Source organism: Asterias amurensis, chromosome 2, assembly GCF_032118995.1.
Source record: "Asterias amurensis chromosome 2, ASM3211899v1".
NCBI classification, from domain to species: Eukaryota; Metazoa; Echinodermata; class Asteroidea; order Forcipulatida; family Asteriidae; genus Asterias; species Asterias amurensis.
Window position 1 is genome coordinate 6,816,414 of NC_092649.1, and position 18,673 is coordinate 6,835,086.

The 18,673-nt window shown below is 39.7% G+C and overlaps 1 protein-coding gene across 1 annotated transcript in view; it reads right to left on the reverse strand.

The window, feature by feature from the left end:
* Nucleotides 1-10,311, reverse strand: part of LOC139950343 (uncharacterized) — a 31,691-nt gene extending 21,380 nt beyond the window's left edge. The window contains exon 1 of the mRNA XM_071948966.1: nt 10,308-10,311. The gene's annotated coding sequence lies outside the window, so the exon portion shown is untranslated. The remainder of the gene's footprint in view (nt 1-10,307) is intronic.
* Nucleotides 10,312-18,673: the final 8,362 nt, after the last annotated feature.

Genomic DNA, 18,673 nt, shown 5'->3' on the forward strand with positions numbered 1-18,673 from the left:
TGTAGTTTCCCATTGACTTGTGTATGGTTGTGTAGTTTCCCATTGACTTGTGTATGGTTGTGTAGTTTCCCATTGACTTGTGTATGGTTGTGTAGTTTCCCATTGGCTTGTGTATGGTTGTGTAGTTTCCCATTGACTTGTGTGTGGTTGTGTAGTTTCCCATTGACTTGTGTATGGTTGTGTAGTTTCCCATTGACTTGTGTATGGTTGTGTAGTTTCCCATTGACTTGTGTATGGTTGTGTAGTTTCCCATTGACTTGTGTATGGTTGTGTAGTTTCCCATTGGCTTGTGTATGGTTGTGTAGTTTCCCATTGACTTGTGTATGGTTGTTTAGTTTCCAATTGACTTGTGTATGGTTGTGTAGTTTCCCATGGACTTGTGTATGTTGTGTAGTTTCCCGTGGACTTGTGTATGGTTGTGTACTTTCCCATTGACTTGTGTATGGTTGTGTACTTTCCCATTGGCTTGTGTATGGTTGTGTAGTTTCCCTTTGACTTGTGTATGGTTGTGTAGTTTCCCATTGACTTGTGTATGGTTGTGTAGTTTTCCATTGACTTGTGTATGGTTGTGTAGTTTCCCATTGACTTGTGTATTGGTTGGGTAAGTTCCCATTGACTTGTGTATGGTTGTGTAGTTTCCCGTTGACTTGTGTATGGTTGTGTAGTTTCCAATTGACTTGTGTATGGTTGTGTAGTTTCCCATGGACTTGTGTTTGGTTGTGTAGTTTCCCATTGACTTGTGTATTTGTTGTGTAAGTTCCCATTGACTTGTGTATGGTTGTGTAGTTTCCCGTTGACTTGTGTATGGTTGTGTAGTTTCCAATTGACTTGTGTATGGTTGTGTAGTTTCCCATGGACTTGTGTATGGTTGTGTAGTTTCCCATTGACTTGTGTATGGTTGTGTAGTTTCCAATTGACTTGTGTATGGTTGTGTAGTTTCCCGTTGACTTGTGTATGGTTGTGTAGTTTCCCATTGACTTGTGTACATGGTTGTGTGAGTTTCCATTGACTTGTGTTTGGTTGTGTAGTTTCCCATTGACTTGTGTATGGTTGTGTAGTTTCCCATTGACTTGTGTATGGTTGTGTAGTTTCCCATTGACTTGTGTATGGTTGTGTAGTTTCCCATTGACTTGTGTATGGTTGTGTAGTTTCCCATTGACTTGTGTATGGTTGTGTAGTCTTCCATTGACTTGTGTATGGTTGTGTAGTTTCCCATTGACTTGTGTATGGTTGTGTAGTTTCCAATTGACTTGTGTATGGTTGTGTAGTTTCTTATTGACTTGTGTTTGGATGTGTAGTTTCCAATTGACTTGTGTATGGTTGTGTAGTTTACCATTGACTTGTTTATGGTTGTGTAGTTTCCCATTGACATGTATATGGTTGTGTAGTTTCCCATTGACTTGTGTATGGTTGTGTAGTTTCGCATTGACTTGTGTATGGTTGTGTAGTTTCCCATTGACTTGTGTATGGTTGTGTAGTTTCGCATTGACTTGTGTATGGTTGTGTACTTTCCCATTGACTTGTGTATGGTTGTGTAGTTTCCAATTGACTTGTGTATGGTTGTGTAGTTTCCAATTGACTTGTGTATGGTTGTGTAGTTTCCCATTGACTTGTGTATGGTTGTGTACTTTCCCATTGACTTGTGTATGGTTGTGTAGTTTCCCATTGTCTTCTGTTTGGTTGTGTAGTTTCCCATTGGCTTGTGTATGGTTGTGTAGTTTCCAATTGACTTGTGTATGGTTGTGTAGTTTCCAATTGACTTGTGTATGGTTGTGTAGTTTCCCATTGACTTGTGTATAGTTGTGTAGTTTCCCATTGACTTGTGTATGGTTGTGTAGTTTCCCATTGACTTGTGTATGGTTGTGTAGTTTCCCATTGACTTGTGTATGGTTGTGTAGTTTCCAATTGACTTGTGTATGGTTGTGTAGTTTCCAATTGACTTGTGTATGGTTGTGTAGTTTCCCGTTGACTTGTGTATGGTTGTGTAGTTTCCAATTGACTTGTGTATGGTTGTGAAGTTTCCCATTGACTTGTGTATGGTTGTGTAGTTTCCAATTGACTTGTGTATGGTTGTGTAGTTTCCCATTGACTTGTGTATGGTTGTGTAGTTTCCCATTGACTTGTGTATGGTTGTGTAGTTTCCCATTGACTTGTGTATGGTTGTGTAGTTTCCCATTGACTTGTGTATGGTTGTGTAGTTTCCAATTGACTTGTGTATGGTTGTGTAGTTTCCCATTGACTTGTGTATGGTTGTGTACTTTCCCATTGACTTGTGTATGGTTGTGTAGTTTCCCATTGTCTTGTGTTTGGTTGTGTAGTTTCCCATTGGCTTGTGTATGGTTGTGTAGTTTCCAATTGACTTGTGTATGGTTGTGTAGTTTCCCATTGACTTGTGTATGGTTGTGTACTTTCCCATTGACTTGTGTATGGTTGTGTAGTTTCCCATTGTCTTGTGTTTGGTTGTGTAGTTTCCCATTGGCTTGTGTATGGTTGTGCAGTTTCCCATTGACTTGTGTATGGTTGTGCAGTTTCCCATTGACATACGTATGGTTGTGCAGTTTCCCATTGACTTGTGTATGGTTGTGCAGTTTCCCATTGACTTGTGTATGGTTGTGTAGTTTCCCATTGACTTGTGTATGGTTGTGTAGTTTCCAATTGACTTGTGTATGGTTGTGTAGTTTCCCATTGACATACGTATGGTTGTGCAGTTTCCCATTAACTTGTGTATGGTTGTGTAGTTTCCTATTGACTTGTGTATGGTTGTGTACTTTCCCATTGACTTGTGTATGGTTGTGTACTTTCCCATTGACTTGTGTATGGTTGTGTACTTTCCCATTGACTTGTGTATGGTTGTGTAGTTTCCCATTGACTTGTGTATGGTTGTGTAGTTTCCAATTGACTTGTGTATGGTTGTGTATAGTTTCCCATTGACTTGTGTATGGTTGTGTAGTTTCCCATTGACTTGTGTATGGTTGTGTAGTTTCCCATTGACTTGTGTATGGTTGTGTAGTTTCCCATTGACTTGTGTATGGTTGTGTAGTTTCCCATTGACTTGTGTATGGTTGTGTAGTTTCCCATTGACTTGTGTATGCTTGTGTAGTTTCCCATTGGCTTGTGTATGGTTGTGTAGTTTCCCATTGACTTGTGTATGGTTGTGTAGTTTCCCATTGACTTGTGTATGGTTGTGTAGTTTCCCATTGACTTGTGTATGGTTGTGTAGTTTCCCATTGACTTGTGTATGGTTGTGTAGTTTCCCATTGACTTGTGTATGGTTGTGTAGTTTCCCATTGATTTGTGTATGGTTGTGTAGTTTCCCATTGACTTGTGTATGGTTGTGTAGTTTCCCATTGACTTGTGTATGGTTGTGTAATTTCCCATTGACTTGTGTATGGTTGTGTAGTTTCCCATTGACTTGTGTATGGTTGTGTAGTTTCCAATTGACTTGTGTATGGTTGTGTACTTTCCCATTGACTTGTGTATGGTTGTGTAGTTTCCAATTGACTTGTGTATGGTTGCGTACTTTCCCATTGACTTGTGTATGGTTGTGTACTTTCCCATTGACTTGTGTATGGTTGTGTAGTTTCCCAGTGACTTGTGTATGGTTGTTTAGTTTACCATTGACTTGTGTATGGTTGTGTAGTTTCCAATTGACTTGTGTATGGTTGTGTAGTTTCCCATTGACTTGTGTATGGTTGTGTAGTTTCCAATTGACATGTACATGGTTGTGTAGTTTCCCATTGACTTGTGTATGGTTGTGTAGTTTCCCATTGACTTGTGTATGGTTGTGTAGTTTCCCATTGACTTGTGTATGGTTGTGTAGTTTCCCATTGACTTGTGTATTGGTTGGGTTAGTTCCCATTGACTTGTGTATGGTTGTGTAGTTTCCCATTGACTTGTGTATGGTTGTGTAGTTTCCCATTGACTTGTGTGTGGTTGTGTAGTTTCCCATTGACTTGTGTATGGTTGTGTAGTTTCCCATTGACTTGTGTATGGTTGTGTAGTTTCCCATTGACTTGTGTATGGTTGTGTAGTTTCCCATTGACTTGTGTATGGTTGTGTAGTTTCCCATTGACTTGTGTATGGTTGTGTAGTTTCCCATTGACTTGTGTATGGTTGTGTAGTTTCCCATTGGCTTGTGTATGGTTGTGTAGTTTCCAATTGACTTGTGTGTGGTTGTGTAGTTTCCATAGAGCTATATATATTGACTAGAGCCCTAACACCCCATTATGCACTAAGATTTTGAAGCCGTGTGGGCGCATCCATGTTTATGTACAAACCAATACAAAAGCTTGAAATTTTATACAGCAATTGTACGGCTATTTGCATGACAGTGCGTTTGTTCTTTTTTATGTGTCATCGAACCAAAAAATGCAGCAAATGTGAACGCACAATCTGCTGATGAGCGTACAAACTGCGAGCGTCATGTGCGTCATATTCAAAAGACGCGTTTACTTTTTTAGTACGTCAATCAAGTCGAAATTACGGTTTTTCGAAGCACGGACGAGCGCGAACAGCAGTCGCGTATGTAAAGCACACAGGCCTAATGTGTTCTCTTAAAATTAAAATCGTTCCGTAGTCACATAACACATCAAACATGTCTGCGCCCAGGTTGGCTTCAAAACGCAGAGCATGTTAGCACTCTAGTCAATATATATAGCTCTATGGTAGTTTCCCATTGACTTGTGTAGGGTTGTGTAGTTTCCCATTGACTTGTGTATGGTTGTGTAGTTTCCCATTGACTTGTGTATGGTTGTGTAGTCTCCCATTGACTTGTTTATGGTTGTGTAGTTTCCCATTGACTTGTGTATGGTTGTGTAGTTTCCAATTGACTTGTGTATGGTTATGTAGTTTCCCATTGACTTGTGTATGGTTGTGTAGTTTCCAATTGACTTGTGTATGGTTGTGTAGTTTCCCATTGACTTGTTTATGGTTGTGTAGTTTCCCATTGACATGTATATGGTTGTGTAGTTTCCCATTGACTTGTGTATGGTTGTGTAGTTTCCCATTGACTTGTGTATGGTTGTGTAGTTTCCCATTGACTTGTGTATGGTTGTGTAGTTTCCCATTGACTTGTGTATGGTTGTGTACTTTCCCATTGACTTGTGTATGGTTGTGTAGTTTCCAATTGACTTGTGTATGGTTGTGTACTTTCCCGTTGACTTGTGTATGGTTGTGTAGTTTCCAATGACTTGTGTATGGTTGTGTAGTTCCCAATTGACTTGTGTATGGTTGTGTAGTTTCCCATTGACTTGTGTATGGTTGTGTAGTTTCCCATTGGCTTGTGTATGGTTGTGTAGTTTATCATTGACTTGTGTATGGTTGTGTAGTTTCCCATTGACTTGTGTATGGTTGTGTAGTTTCCCATTGACTTGTGTATGGTTGTGTAGTTTACCATTGACTTGTGTATGGTTGTGTAGTTTCCCATTGACTTGTTTATGGTTGTGTAGTTTCCCATTGACATGTATATGGTTGTGTAGTTTCCCATTGACTTGTGTATGGTTGTGTAGTTTCCCATTGACTTGTGTATGGTTGTGTAGTTTCCCATTGACTTGTGTATGGTTGTGTAGTTTCCCATTGACTTGTGTATGGTTGTGTACTTTCCCATTGACTTGTGTATGGTTGTGTAGTTTCCAATTGACTTGTGTATGGTTGTGTACTTTCCCGTTGACTTGTGTATGGTTGTGTAGTTTCCAATGACTTGTGTATGGTTGTGTAGTTCCCAATTGACTTGTGTATGGTTGTGTAGTTTCCCATTGACTTGTGTATGGTTGTGTAGTTTCCCATTGGCTTGTGTATGGTTGTGTAGTTTATCATTGACTTGTGTATGGTTGTGTAGTTTCCCATTGACTTGTGTATGGTTGTGTAGTTTCCCATTGACTTGTGTATGGTTGTGTAGTTTACCATTGACTTGTGTATGGTTGTGTAGTTTCCAATTGACTTGTGTATGGTTGTGTAGTTTCCCATTGACTTGTGTATGGTTGTGTAGTTTCCAATTAACATGTACATGGTTGTGTAGTTTCCCTTTGACTTGTGTATGGTTGTGTAGTTTCCCATTGACTTGTGTATGGTTGTGTAGTTTCCCATTGACTTGTGTATGGTTGTGTAGTTTCCCATTGACTTGTGTATGGTTGGGTAAGTTCCCATTGACTTGTGTATGGTTGTGTAGTTTCCCGTTGACTTGTGTATGGTTGTGTAGTTTTCAATTGACTTGTGTATGGTTGTGTAGTTTCCCATTGACTTGTGTATGGTTGTGTAGTTTCCAATTGACTTGTGTATGGTTGTGTAGTTTCCCATGGACTTGTGTATGGTTGTGTAGTTTCCCATTGACTTGTGTATGGTTGTGTAGTTTCCCATTGGCTTGTGTATGGTTGTGTAGTTTCCCATTGGCTTGTGTATGGTTGTGTAGTTTCCCATTGACTTGTGTATGGTTGTGTAGTTTCCCATTGACTTGTGTGTGGTTGTGTAGTTTCCAATTGACTTGTGTATGGTTGTGTAGTTTCCCATTGACTTGTGTATGGTTGTGTAGTTTCCCATTAGCTTGTGTATGGTTGTGTAGTTTCCAATTGACTTGTGTATGGTTGTGTAGTTTCCATAGAGCTATATATATTGACTAGAGCGCTAACACCCCATTATACATGCACTAAGGTTTTGAAGCCGTGTGGGCGCACCATGTTTAATAATAATAATAATAAGACTTGTAATGCGCACATATCCACCCTGCTGGGTGTTCAAGGCGCAGTAAAAACCAAAAACAAAACAAAACACAACACAAAGAAAAACAGACACAACAAAATTAGTCATTGAAAACCTGTGACATAAGATAAGTTTTGAAAAGAGACTTGAATTTTGCGGTACAAACACAAGATCGAAGATTAAGTGGTAGAGAGTTCCAGATGCGTGGCGCGGCTGAAGAAAAAGACCGGTCACCCCATGAGTGTCGAGACTTGGGTTCAATGAGGAGAAGCATGGAACTTGATCGAAGATTCCTTGATGGAGTGTAAACTTGAAGCAGTTCAGAAATATAGTGGGGAGCCTTGCCATGTAGAGCTTTGTGGACAATGAGCATCAGCTTGAAGATGATTCGTTGAGAGATAGGGAGCCAGTGTATTTGTTTCAGAATGGGGGTGATAGAACAGGATTTTCTAGACAGTGTCACAATGCGGGCAGCAGTATTTTGGAGCCGTTGAAGTCGGGAAATCTGGTTGTTAGGAAGACTGTAGAGAAGAGCATTGCCGTTGTCAAGACGAGAAGTAACAAATGCGTGAATGACCTTTTCAGTGGCACTTTTGTCCAAGTACTTGCGAATCTTACCTATATTCCTGATGTGATATGATGATAAACGAACAATATTGTTGATGTGTGGCTGAAGTGTCATCGATGAATCAAAAATAACCCCCAAGTTCCGAGCTTTCAGCGAGGGAGCTATCCGAGCATCACCGATGGAGATGTATGGCACTGAAACCTTGGTTAACTGTTGACGTGACCCAAATAAAAGGAACTCTGTCTTATCATAATTTAACTTCAGGAAGTTTTGTTGTGTCCAACGCCGAATCTCTTGGATGCATTTCTCAAGTCTTGCAATAGATGCATTGGCGTTTTCTTGAGAAGATTTAAACGTGATGTATAGCTGAGTGTCGTCTGCGTACACATGGTAATTCAGATTAAATTTGAGGATGATGTCACGAATCGGTAAAGTGTACAGCGTAAACCACTGCGGGCCGAGTACTGACCCCTGTGGCACAGAGTAGTTCAAAACAATGTTTATGTACAAACCAATACAAAAGCTTGAAATTTTGTACAGCAATTGTACGGCTATTTGCATGACAGTGCGTTTGTTCTTTTTTATGTGTCATCGAACCAAAAAATGCAGCAAATCAATCAATCAATCAATCAAACGTAATTTGTATAGCGCCTAAATCAAAAGTTTGCTCAAAGGCGCTGAGGCACAGAAGAAATAACAAGTCATTGATGATAGGCCTCCTGAAACAAGTGGGCTTTCAGAAGTGCCTTGAATGTGTTGAGTGATGTCGTGGCCCTGATGTGATTGGGAAGTTTATTCCAGAGTTTGGGTCCATATACCGAGAAGGCTCTATCGGCAAAAGTGATGTGACTTGTTCTTGGAACTACAAAGTATGGTGAACAGGAGCTGTTTGACCGAAGGAGTCTCCGTTCAGCACCAACTTGCAGAATGTCTATGATGTAATGAGGGGCTTGTTGATGTAAGGCCTTGAACATGAGAACGATGACCTTGAAGTCGATCCTTTGTTGGATGGGGAGCCAGTGAAGTGTGATGAGTTCCGGGGTGATAGAGTCGAACTTGCGTTTCTTTGTGATGAGTCTGGCAGCTGTTCGTTGCACGTTATTTAGCCTCCTTTTGAGTTTTTGGCTGATTCCAATCAGAAGACTGTTGCAGTAGTCGAGTCTTGAAGTGACCAAAGTGTGCACTGCAAGCTTGGTTGCGTCAACAGTCAGTAGTCTGCGGGCCCTGCCGATGTTAGTGAGGTAGAAGTTGGCAGTCTTGATGATGCTTGAAACTTGCGCGGACATAGTCATTGCAGGGTCAAACATGACTCCAAGATTTCTGACTGGCTTGGTTTCGACTAAGACATCAACTCCTGCAACTTTAACTGATTGAAGATGAAACTTGGCGAGTTGTGCTCTGAAACCGATCGCTATTACCTCGGTCTTGTCAGCGTTGAGTTTGAGAAAATTAGTTGACATCCAGGCCTGTACCTCAGTTATGCAGTCTTCGACTTTTGATACATTTTGAAGGACTTCAGAAGACTTGACAGGGCAGATAGATGTGTAAATCTGAGTGTCGTCTGCGTACATGTGTAGTTCCAAGCCATGTTTACGAATGATCTGTCCGAGAGGAAGAGTATATATCAGAAACAGCAGGGGGCCAAGGACTGAACCTTGTGGAACACCAGACAGCAGCTCACGAGGTTGCGAGAAATGGTTGTTGATATGGAGACGTTGCGTTCGTCCAGACAGGTATGATGCGAACCACTTCAATGGAATATCCTGCACTCCCAGCAGTTCTTCCATCCGAGCTAGTAACACTTTGTGGTCGATCGTGTCAAAAGCGGCACTGAGGTCAAGCAGAACTAAAATGGTGATACCTTGCTTTTCCATGGTCCACATGATGTCGTTATGAACCCGAAGGAGTGCTGTTTCGGTGCTGTGAAAGCGCTTGTATGCAGACTGCATGGGCTCATGAAGATGGTGATCACTCATGTAGTTGGTCAGCTGTCTAGCGACAACTCGTTCAAGTACTTTGGATATGAAGGTCAGGTTGCTGACAGGGCGGTAATTCTTTAGAGTATTGGCATCCAAACTTGGTTTCTTCAGCAACGGTGTGATAACTGCAGATTTAAGACAAGATGGAACTACACCTGATTTGAGGGATGCGTTCACAATACTACTGATGGTAGGTAGAAGAGTGACCAGAAACTGCTTAACCAGCCAAGACGGTATTAGGTCTAGAACACAAGATGGGCTAGGTGACTTTGAAATAATTTCGCCTACTTCTTCGTCGCAAGTTGTTGTGAAGGAATCCAAGGACGAGCCTAATCTGGATCGTGGAACTGCAACAGATGTGGCAGAAGAGAGGCCGTCTCTGATAGACTGAATTTTGTCACTGAAGAATGATGAGAATCGTTCTGCCAATTCCTCAGGACAGACATGATCTGGGAGCTTAGATGGCTTCTTCTTATGAAGGATGTCATTGATGATGCCAAATAGCTGCTTAGAATCATTACCACAGTTGATTATCTTGTCATTGAAGAAGCTACATTTGGATTTGTATAGTAGCTGGTTGTAGTTATTCTTGACTGCCTTGTAACGACAGAGGTCATCGTTAGATCGAGTAAGTAGCCATTTTCTTTCAGCTTTTCTGCGATTACGTTTAGCCAGATGCAGAGAATCAGAGTACCAGGGTTGCTTGGGACGTAATGGCACTGACCTAGTGGATGCAGGTGCATATTTGTCCAACAGGTTGGTGAGAACAGTGTTGTACTGCTCTACAGCGTCACAAACATTAGAGGCAGGAGACGACATGAGCTCTGAGGTAAGAATATCATCCTGGAAGGACTGTAGATTAAGAGATCGGAACTTCCTGGATGTAATGGTCTTCATAACTGGTAGTGGCTTAGCAATATCAAGATAGCAAGCAATGAGTCTATGGTCGGAGATTTGATCCAGGACATGGATGTTCTTGACTAAAGAGTCGGAATCTCGGTATATCACAACGTCGAGCGTATGTCCACGACTATGGGTAGGGCCAACAACAGATTGCACAAAACCAGAAGATTCTGTAAGGTCGTTGAAGCGTTGTGTGTTGTGGTCATGGTGGTCATCCAAATGGAGGTTTAGGTCACCAACGATAACCAAATCCCCTTTAGCAACAGTGAAATCTTGCATGACTTCTGAAAATTCTTCAAAGAACATTGCCGTAGTGAGTTGATTTTTGACAGAAGGTGGAGGTCTGTAGACTACCACAAGTGTGAAACACTTAGATCCTGAGGAGAACACAATTTCACAGTGCTCAAAACTCTTGATAGTCCGATCACTTGGGCTGCTTTGATTCGGTGATGTGGACACGACTTTAATGCCTTTTTTATAAAGTACAGCAATCCCTCCATGCGGGTCGCCGCCTCCACGTGGGACATTAAAGAGATCATAACCTTCGGGTGTCAGTGATTTGATGTAAAATTCATCACTTTCATCATCAGCAAGCCAGGTCTCGGTGAGGGCAAAGATGTCGACGTCATGTTCAACTACAATGTCCGAAATAATTCCATGGGTGGATTTGCTCTTAACCGACTGACAGTTCAGTGAAAACAGGGAAAGACCGTTGCAGTATTGGTTGGCTCGTGTTTGTAGTTTTGTTTTATGTTTCAGTCCAGCTTTCTTTCCTCTCCTTGTGGGCTTAACACTCAGTAAGCCTAGAGATCTTGCAGTTTGAAATGCATCATAGGGTAGTGGATGTCGGTGCCTTTGTTGTTTCACAGTGTCATTGATAAGTAAGAGTGCTTCTCTTGTATAGGTCCGTGCTTGAGTGGGTTGCTTAAGAAACTCCATGAAGAGGTGGTTGGATGACAATTGAAGTACACACAATAGGACAATGGTGGTCACTGCCCAACTGTAGACCATGGGCATGGTAAAATGGCTGTATCAGTGTTTACTGTATGAAGTAGTGCAGAAGATAGAATGCAAAACGAAAATCCAAAAGATAAGAGTGATGTCCAATCCAGATTCACATCAGGAGTTAACCAAAAGAATCACTGATGATTAACAATCAACATGATGACAAATTTATTCAATTGAAGTGCCTGGTGCTTGTAAAAATGTGAAGTTTTGCAGAGGACAGTTGAGAGTGCAGCCTCACAGCGCAACTAGATTACCTTTTCGAATGCAAATGTGAACGCACAATCTGCTGATGAGCGTACAAACTGCGAGCGTCATGTGCGTCATATTCAAAAGACGCGTTTACTTTTTTAGTACGTCAATCAAGTCGAAATTATGGTTTTTCGTAGCGCGGACGAAAGCGAACGGGCAGTCACGTATATAAAGCACACAGGCCGAATGTGTTCTCTTAAAATTAAACTCGTTCCGTAGTCACACAACACATCAAACATGTCTGCGCCCAGGTTGGCTTCAAAACACTGAGCAAGTTAGCACTCTAGTCAATATATATAGCTCTATGGTAGTTTCCCATTGACTTGTGTATGGTTGTGTAGTTTCCCATTGACTTGTGTACGGTTGTGTAGTTTCCAATTGACTTGTGTATGGTTGTGTAGTTTCCAATTGACTTGTCTATGGTTGTGTAGTTTCCCGTTGACTGGTGTATGGTTGTGTAGTTTCCAATTGACTTGTGTATGGTTGTGAAGTTTCCCATTGACTTGTGTATGGTTGTGTAGTTTCCAATTGACTTGTGTATGGTTGTGTAGTTTCCCATTGACTTGTGTATGGTTGTGTAGTTTCCCATTGACTTGTGTATGGTTGTGTAGTTTCCCATTGACTTGTGTATGGTTGTGTAGTTTCCCATTGACTTGTGTATGGTTGTGTAGTTTCCAATTGACTTGTGTATGGTTGTGTAGTTTCCCATTGACTTGTGTATGGTTGTGTACTTTCCCATTGACTTGTGTATGGTTGTGTAGTTTCCCATTGTCTTCTGTTTGGTTGTGTAGTTTCCCATTGGCTTGTGTATGGTTGTGTAGTTTCCAATTGACTTGTGTATGGTTGTGTAGTTTCCAATTGACTTGTGTATGGTTGTGTAGTTTCCCATTGACTTGTGTATGGTTGTGTAGTTTCCCATTGACTTGTGTATGGTTGTGTAGTTTCCCATTGACTTGTGTATGGTTGTGTAGTTTCCCATTGACTTGTGTATGGTTGTGTAGTTTCCAATTGACTTGTGTATGGTTGTGTAGTTTCCAATTGACTTGTGTATGGTTGTGTAGTTTCCCGTTGACTTGTGTATGGTTGTGTAGTTTCCAATTGACTTGTGTATGGTTGTGAAGTTTCCCATTGACTTGTGTATGGTTGTGTAGTTTCCAATTGACTTGTGTATGGTTGTGTAGTTTCCCATTGACTTGTGTATGGTTGTGTAGTTTCCCATTGACTTGTGTATGGTTGTGTAGTTTCCCATTGACTTGTGTATGGTTGTGTAGTTTCCCATTGACTTGTGTATGGTTGTGTAGTTTCCAATTGACTTGTGTATGGTTGTGTAGTTTCCCATTGACTTGTGTATGGTTGTGTACTTTCCCATTGACTTGTGTATGGTTGTGTAGTTTCCCATTGTCTTGTGTTTGGTTGTGTAGTTTCCCATTGGCTTGTGTATGGTTGTGTAGTTTCCAATTGACTTGTGTATGGTTGTGTAGTTTCCCATTGACTTGTGTATGGTTGTGTACTTTCCCATTGACTTGTGTATGGTTGTGTAGTTTCCCATTGTCTTGTGTTTGGTTGTGTAGTTTCCCATTGGCTTGTGTATGGTTGTGCAGTTTCCCATTGACTTGTGTATGGTTGTGCAGTTTCCCATTGACATACGTATGGTTGTGCAGTTTCCCATTGACTTGTGTATGGTTGTGCAGTTTCCCATTGACTTGTGTATGGTTGTGTAGTTTCCCATTGACTTGTGTATGGTTGTGTAGTTTCCAATTGACTTGTGTATGGTTGTGTAGTTTCCCATTGACATACGTATGGTTGTGCAGTTTCCCATTAACTTGTGTATGGTTGTGTAGTTTCCTATTGACTTGTGTATGGTTGTGTACTTTCCCATTGACTTGTGTATGGTTGTGTAGTTTCCCATTGACTTGTGTATGGTTGTGTACTTTCCCATTGACTTGTGTATGGTTGTGTAGTTTCCCATTGACTTGTGTATGGTTGTGTAGTTTCCAATTGACTTGTGTATGGTTGTGTATAGTTTCCCATTGACTTGTGTATGGTTGTGTAGTTTCCCATTGACTTGTGTATGGTTGTGTAGTTTCCCATTGACTTGTGTATGGTTGTGTAGTTTCCCATTGACTTGTGTATGGTTGTGTAGTTTCCCATTGACTTGTGTATGGTTGTGTAGTTTCCCATTGACTTGTGTATGGTTGTGTAGTTTCCAACTGACTTGTGTATGGTTGTGTAGTTTCCAATTGACTTGTGTATGGTTGTGTACTTTCCCATTGACTTGTGTATGGTTGTGTAGTTTCCAATTGACTTGTGTATGGTTGTGTAGTTTCCAATTGACTTGTGTATGGTTGTGTAGTTTCCCGTTGACTTGTGTATGGTTGTGTAGTTTCCAATTGACTTGTGTATGGTTGTGAAGTTTCCCATTGACTTGTGTATGGTTGTGTAGTTTCCCATTGACTTGTGTATGGTTGTGTAGTTTCCCATTGACTTGTGTATGGTTGTGTAGTTTCCCATTGACTTGTGTATGGTTGTGTAGTTTCCAATTGACTTGTGTATGGTTGTGTAGTTTCCCATTGACTTGTGTATGGTTGTGTACTTTCCCATTGACTTGTGTATGGTTGTGTAGTTTCCCATTGTCTTGTGTTTGGTTGTGTAGTTTCCCATTGGCTTGTGTATGGTTGTGTAGTTTCCAATTGACTTGTGTATGGTTGTGTAGTTTCCCATTGACTTGTGTATGGTTGTGTACTTTCCCATTGACTTGTGTATGGTTGTGTAGTTTCCCATTGTCTTGTGTTTGGTTGTGTAGTTTCCCATTGGCTTGTGTATGGTTGTGCAGTTTCCCATTGACTTGTGTATGGTTGTGCAGTTTCCCATTGACATACGTATGGTTGTGCAGTTTCCCATTGACTTGTGTATGGTTGTGCAGTTTCCCATTGACTTGTGTATGGTTGTGTAGTTTCCCATTGACTTGTGTATGGTTGTGTAGTTTCCCATTGACTTGTGTATGGTTGTGTAGTTTCCCATTGACTTGTGTATGGTTGTTTAGTTTCCCATTGACATACGTATGGTTGTGCAGTTTCCCATTAACTTGTGTATGGTTGTGTAGTTTCCCATTGACTTGTGTATGGTTGTGTACTTTCCCATTGACTTGTGTATGGTTGTGTACTTTCCCATTGACTTGTGTATGGTTGTGTACTTTCCCATTGACTTGTGTATGGTTGTGTAGTTTCCCATTGACTTGTGTATGGTTGTGTAGTTTCCAATTGACTTGTGTATGGTTGTGTATAGTTTCCCATTGACTTGTGTATGGTTGTGTAGTTTCCCATTGACTTGTGTATGGTTGTGTAGTTTCCCATTGACTTGTGTATGGTTGTGTAGTTTCCCATTGACTTGTGTATGGTTGTGTAGTTTCCCATTGACTTGTGTATGGTTGTGTAGTTTCCCATTGACTTGTGTATGGTTGTGTAGTTTCCAATTGACTTGTGTATGGTTGTGTAGTTTCCCATTGACTTGTGTATGGTTGTGTAGTCATTAACCATCAACATATTCTGTGTACCTCATGTTAGTTTTAATTATTCTGGCACACTTTTTTGTCCACAATTAAATTTCTTTTTTTTCCGTAAACAAAAAAAATATAAAAAAAATAATAAAAGTTGGGCGGCGATTTCCAAAGGCCTTCTAAAACTGGCCTTTTTTTTGGGGGGGGGGGTGTTTTTACTTTCATTATTCTATTCGACGGCTAATTGAGTTCAAATTTTCACAGGTTTGTTTATGCATTGGTTGAGATACACACCTGAGAAGGAGGTCTTTGACAACTACCAATAGTGGCAAGTGTCGTTAAAGCCATGCATGTAAACAAGAATGGTGAAAAACGGGTCCACTTTGTCAATAGACCCGACTGCAAGATAAAGATGCCAATCACAGATGATACATATATGGGTCTTATTTCAGACTTCCTTGGCCTCGGACTGTCTGGTCTTGTATAACAAATTCTTATATACCTATAATAGTAAAGGAACATTGTAATGCGCCATTGCATGTTTGTTACAGGTGCCAATGTCGCCCCTAGCGAAGTCGCCCCCAGAAAACAACTATGGATTCTTTATGTAATGGCTTAATTATTGTAGGCCCCCTATTGGAAATAATATAAAGTAAAGTCTGCTTGAGGAAAAACGTAATCAATAATAATAAACTCCGTGCACACAGTTCAAATTTTTGGTCAATGGTTTTATGTAATATTAACGTTACTCAATTTACCAAAGAAAACACTTCATTTTTTTTTTAAACAAATAATATTAATAGGCTAAATAGCAATTACTGAATTACAGATGTAACTTTTTTTTTAAATCATAAAATTAACTGTTTCTACAGTGGATATACTTGATGGAAAGCTTAATAATCAGTTTCTAAGTGCAAAATTAAAATAACAATGAGAATGATTTTTGGACATTATCTCAGAAATTAATAATAATCACCCTTTTTCTAAAGCATAATTTAGGTGAACTAAAGTGAAACAAAATGTTAGAAAATGAAATTTCCTGTGGAGTTTGTGTAGGAAAATTTCTACTGTTTTATAGGGGAATTTTACTTGTATCTTAATATCATACCTCTTTTTAAAATATAATGATAGGCTTAACATATTTTTATGGTTCTTAATTTTATGAAATATTTCTCATGTATCGCTTAACTCGGCTTCACCTGGGGTTCAAGTCCCCCCCCCCCCCCCTCGGATGTACATGAACCCTGTCACAGCGTGCCACAATTGTAAATGGACCCAATTCAAAGGTCAGGCTCGGTACACAAAATCAAAACATGTCTTTGTAAAAGTTCATCACATCTCAATTTTCAACAATAATAATATTTATTAAAACCTTTAAGAAACACATTGCTTTTATATTTGGCTCATTAGACTGTGAAGTGTTTGTGGACATGAATCTGGTTGGGAAACATCTTTTAAAATTATCATTCACACTATTTGCCTCATCAAAACTGCAAAGTTTTCCATTTTCTTTGTGAACAAAAATGTCTGCTAACTTGAGGAGTCCAGAATTTGCTTCAACAAAATGGCACACTGTGTTAGTTCATGAGGGTATAACAAGAAAACCAAACAATTTTCAGGTATATTTATGTGTGGGTAATTTTTTTTTCAAAAAATGAAAAATTTTTCCAACCATGTAGGCCTATTCTTTTCATAGCAAGAACTTCCTAAAGCACAAAATACCAAACCCAAATGCAACATGTCCCTTTAAGCATGGTGAGGTAATTCAACAATAAAAAGTCAGGCTCAGTACTTATTATCAAACCTTGTTGAAAATTTGTCACATCTCAAATTTCAACAATTTTGATCACTTTGTCATCAAAACCTTCTCCAAGAGAAACATTGCTTTTAGATTTGACGCTTGTGACTATGAAAGCATTTGTTACAGTACAAGGGCAATATCCATACCATGGGAACAAATGGAAAGGGAAAGTTTGCATAGTAGTAACAAAATTAAGTATGTTGTCATGTATTTTTGTCTGTGTACATTCAGAAGCACATGAGGATTGTGGTTAACAAAAAAAGATGCCTGTCTTACAAAGTTATCCCTTTAGTCCATTAGTGTGGAATTGATGCCCACCTGTATGATATGAATCTGGGCCCAATTTAATAAAGCCTAAAAGCAAAACAACTGGCTCAGCACAGAAAAGTATTGCTTAACAGAAACAGGTTTCCACCCAAAATAACATAGCAAATAAATTTGTCATGAAGTGTTTTCTGCCTAACAGCTTTATAAAATAGGGCCCTGGTTGGAAACATGTTTTGGAAGTAGTGTATAATTATCGACACTAAAAGGTGCCTTCAAACTGTGTGGTTTTCCTTATACTTTGTGTTTTGTGGAGTCAAAAATTCCATTTACTTGTTGAACTTAAATAGTCCGCCATTTTTAGGAGTCCATAATTTGCTTCAACCAAAATGACAGACTGTGTTACTTCAAGAGAGTATAGAAAGAAAACCAAACTAGACATGATTGCATTTGTGCACAAATGCAGAGCTGTTTCGTTAATAAAATTTTCAAATTGTCCCTCTTAATTTGAAATTCTCTTTGCATCAAAGCAGTTATGACAGTCCAGCCTATTTAAAAAAATAATTTGGATTATACCAAGTTCAGATAGCAATTTATGACTTAAAGGTGCAAAAACTTAAAAAATCATAAAAAAATTTGTGATGGCGTCATCATGACGTCGTTTCACGACTCACAAGAACTTGTCAATATCCAACAACCTACCAAGTTTCAACATAATCGCATAATTACTTCGGGAGTTATATTAGTTCAAAAAGTGCACCTTTAAGGCCGCGTCACGTGACCCCCAATGACGTCATTGATCTGAAACTTCACACATATGATGGCTGCCTGACAGTTAACGTGTGTGTAAAATTTGAAGTGATTACAAAAAACTTCACCACACACATCTTCAAAAAGTCCATTTTGACGAGTTTTCAACCTGCCGCTAGAGGGCGCCGTTGCATTTTGTGACGTCATTGGTATTTTTTTTGAACTGCCCACCCTTGCCACGCACTAACATCGTTAAAAGCAACTTCATATCTTTTTCCAATTTTGAATTAGAGGGCCACTTCCGGTTTCGACCGGAAGTAGAGGTCATGTGAGGTCACGCACACGAAACAAAATGAAGACCTTATTTATTCCTCCCCAATCCCGCAAACAGAAACCTACGGTCTCTTGTGGCTGATTTGTTATAAATTTTCAAACGTTTAAAATACAACACCTTTAAGATGACGTCACGTGACTTCTGATTATGTCATAATGACATCCTTGTTTCGCAATGATCATTGCACCAATACCTTTCATCCCTGAAAATTTCATTGCAATTGCTCTTTGGGAACATTGCAAATCAGCACTTATATGAAATTTTTCTGAAGATGACAAATAAAAAAAAAAATAATAATAATAATAATAATAAAAAAAAAAACTTTAACAAAAACAAGAGCTGTTTCGCTGCGCTTCGCTACGAAACAACTAACAATTTCCAGGTACATGTTTATCGGTGTGGATCATTATTTTATATTTTAAAACATATTTTCAACCACATCCATTTCACAGCAAGCACTTTCTAAAGCCCAAAACAGTAACACCCACCTTGAAAGTGACGTGTCCCCTTTAGGCATGTGGGATAATTATCAATAAAACAGACCCTGTACTTTTTATCAAACCTTGTGTGAAAAGTCATCACATCTAAAATTCCAACAATTTCAATCACATGGTCATAAAACCTTCTT